Source organism: Arachis ipaensis, chromosome B04 (genome assembly GCF_000816755.2).
Source record: "Arachis ipaensis cultivar K30076 chromosome B04, Araip1.1, whole genome shotgun sequence".
NCBI classification, from domain to species: Eukaryota; Viridiplantae; Streptophyta; class Magnoliopsida; order Fabales; family Fabaceae; genus Arachis; species Arachis ipaensis.
This window is the reverse complement of record NC_029788.2, coordinates 49472645-49476636: the sequence shown is the minus strand read 5'-3', so window position 1 is coordinate 49476636 and position 3992 is coordinate 49472645.

Genomic DNA, 3992 nt, shown 5'->3' with positions numbered 1-3992 from the left:
ATCCTGTTTCTTCTGAGGCAATGTCAGTTGATCCAGATCACTTAGTTCATTGGTGAACAAGGGATGTTCATCTTCCCAAGTTCCAATACCAAATAATTTAGCATTCAGCTTCATGATTGCACCAAGAAACTTGGTAGTTTGCTCTTCAGTAACATCCTCATTCTCTTCAGAAGAGGAATACTCATCAGAGCTCATGAATGGCATAAGGAGGTTCAATGGAATCTCTATGGTCTCTAGATGAGCCTCAGAGTCCTTTGGTTCCTCAGAGGGAAGCTCCTTATTGAGCACTGGACGTCCTAGGAGGTCTTCCTCCTTGGGATTCACGTCCTCTCCTTCCCTTACAGGTTCGGCCATGGTGCTTATGTCAATGGCCTTGGACTCTCCTTTTGGGTTCTCTTCTGTATTGCTTGGGAGAGTACTAGGAGGGATTTTAGTGATCCTCTTACTCAGCTGACCCACTTGTGCTTCCAAATTTCTAATGGAAGACCTTGTTTCATTCATGAAACTTACAGTGGCCTTGGACAGATCAGAGACTAAGTTTTCCAAATTAGAGGTATTTTGTTTAGAATTCTCTGTCTGTTGCTGAGTGGATGATGGAAAAGGCTTGCTATTGCTAAACCTATTTCTTCCACCATTATTAAAGCCTTGTTGAGGCCTTTGATCCTTCCATGAGAGATTTGGATGATTTCTCCATGATGGATTATAGGTGTTTCCATAAGGTTCACCCATGTAATTTACCTCTGCTATTGCAGGGTTTTCAGGATCATAAGCTTCTTCTTCAGAAGATGCCTCTTGAGTACTGTTGGATGCAGCTTGCATTCCATTCAGACTCTGAGAAATCATATTGACTTGCTGAGTCAATATTTTATTCTGAGCCAATATATCCAGGATGGTCCATTCTGAAAGCATGTCAGAAGGACACTTTTTGGTCAACTATTTGTATCTTTCCCAAGCTTCATAGAGGGATTCACCATCTTTTTGCTTGAAGGTTTGAACATCCACTCTAAGCTTGCTCAGCTTTTGAGGAGGAAAAAACTTGGCTAAGAAAGCCGTGACCAGCTTATCCCAAGAGTTCACGCTGTCTTTAGGTTGAGAGTCCAACCATATTCTAGCTCTGTCTCTTACAGCAAAAGGGAAAAGCATGAGCCTGTAGACTTCAGGATCTACTCCATTAGTCTTAACAGTATCACATATCTGCAAGAATTCAGTTAAGAACTGAAAAGGATCTTCAGTTGGAAGTCCATGAAACTTGCAGTTCTGCTGCATCAGAGAAACTAATTGAGGTTTCAGCTCAAAATTGTTTGCTCCAATGGCAGGAATGGAGATGCTTCTTCCATGTAAATTGGAATTAGGTGCAGTAAAGTCACCAAGCATTCTCCTTGCATTATTGTTGGGTTCGGCTGTCATCTCCTTTACTTGTTCGAAATTTTCAATCAAGTTGTCTCTGGATTGTTGTAATTTAGCTTCTCTTAGTTTCCTCTTCAGAGTCCTTTCAGGTTCTGGATCAGCTTCAACAAGAATGCCTTTTTCCTTGTTCCTGCTCATAAGAAAGAGAAGACAAAAAGAAAAGAAGAGGAATCCTCTGTGTCACAGTAAAGAGGTTCCTTATTGTTAGTAGAAGAAAAGAAGAAGAGAAAAATCTGAACTCAGAAAGAGAGAGAGGGGGTTCGGATTTTTGGTGGGTGAGGGAGAGATGTTAGTAGATGAATAAATAAATAGAATAAGATGAGAGAGGGAAAATTTCGAAAATAATTTTTGAAAAAGAGTTAGTGATTTTTGAAAATAGTTTTTGAAAAAGGTTAGTAATTTTCGAAAATAAAAATCAAAAATTAAAATAATTAGTTAATTAAAAAGAGATTTTGAAAAAGGGGGAGATATTTTCGAAAATTAGAGAGAGAGTGTTAGTTAGGTAGTTTTAAAAAAGATAAGAAACAAACAAAAAGTTAGTTAGTTAGTTGAAACAAATTTGAAAAGATAAGAAGTTAGGAAGTTAGAAAAGATATTTTGAAATCAAATTTTTGAAAAAGGTAAGATAAGAAGATATTTTGAAAAGATATGATTGAAATTAGTTTTTGAAAAAGATTTGATTTTTTAAAATCACAATTAATGACTTGATTCACAAGAAATCACAAGATATGATTCTAGAACTTAAAGTTTGAATCTTTCTTAACAAGCAAGTAACAAACTTGAAATTTTTGAATCAAAACATTAATTGGTGATGTTATTTTAGAAAATTTGATAAAAAGAAGAAAAATATTTTTGAAAAATGTTTTTAGAATTTTCGAAAATAACTAAGAAAATTGAAAAAGATTTGATTTTTGAAAAAGATTTTGAAAAAGATAAGATTTTTAAATTGAAAATTTGATTTGACTCATAAAAACAACTAGATTTTAAAATTTTTAAAAAAGTCAAATCTAATTTTCGAATGTATGAGAGAGAAAAAGGGAAAGATATTTTTTTAATTTTTGAATTTTTATGATGAGAGAGAAAAACAAGAAAAATGATGCAATGCATGAGAATTTTAGATCAAAACATGTGATGCATGCAAGAATGCTATGAATGTCAAGATGAACACCAAGAACACTATGAAGATCATGATGAACACCAAGAACATATTTTTGAAAAAATTTTTATGCAAGGAAAACATGCAAGACACCAAACTTAGAATTCTTTAATGCTTAGACACTAAGAATTCAAGAATGCATATGAAAAACAAGAAAAAAAACAAAACATGCAAATGCAAAGATCAGACAAGAAGACTTACCAAGAACAACTTGAAGATCATGAAGAACACTATGAATGCATGAAAATTTTCGAAAAATGTAAGATGCACATGCAATTGACACCAAACTTATAACATGACTCAAGACTCAAACAAAAGACACAAAATATTTTTGATTTTTATGATTTTCTAAATTTTTTTGGATTTTTCGAAAATTAATTGAAAAAGGAAAATAAGGATTCCAAAATTTTTAATATGAATTCCAGGAATCTTGCATTCTTAGTCTAAAGCTTCAGTCCAGGAATTAGACATGGCTCACTGGCCAGCCAAGCTTTCAATGAAAGCTCCAGTCCAAAACACTAGACATGGCCAATGGCCAGCCAAGCTTCAGCAAACATAGATACCTTTCATGTATACAACAGCTGATATTTCATCCAACTTCATATACTTATAAGTGGAAGCCTCAGTCCAAAAGAATTTTGACATGGCTTTACAGCCAGCCAGGCTTCAACATGCTTCATGAAACACTAGAATTCATTCTTAAAAATTCTGAATAATTTTTCGAAAACAAAAAAAAAATTTTTTTCAAAAACAAAGGAGAAATTTTTGAAAGATTTTTGAAAAAAAATTTTATTTTTTTGATAAAAAAACAAAAAGAAAATTACCTAATCTGAGCAACAAGATGAACCGTCAGTTGTCCAAACTCAAACAATCCCCGGCAATGGCGCCAAAAACTTGGTGCGCAGAAATTGTGATTACACTTTAATTATGTAAAATTCATTGCTCTTTCTTTCCCTGGTAATGGCGCCAAAAACATGATGCCAATACCATGGTTCACAACTTCGCACAACTGACCAGCAAGTGCACTGGGTCGTCCAAGTAATACCTTACGTGAGTAAGGGTCGAATCCCACAGAGATTGTTGGTATGAAGCAAGCTATGGTCACCTTGTAAATCTCAGTCAGGCGGATATAAAATAGTAATGGAGTTTTCAAAATTAATTAATAAAATAGGGATAGAAATACTTATGTAATTTATTGGTGAGAATTTCAGATAAGCGAATAGAGATGCTTTCGTTCCTCTGAACCTCTGCTTTCCTGCTATCTTCATCCAATCAGTCTTACTCCTTTCCATGGCTGGCTTTATGTGATACATCACCATTGTCAATGGCTACTTTCGGTCTTCTCTCAGGAAAATGATCCAAATGCCCTGTCATGGCACGGCTAATCGTCTGGAGGCATCACCCTTGTCAATGATTTCATCTTATCCTT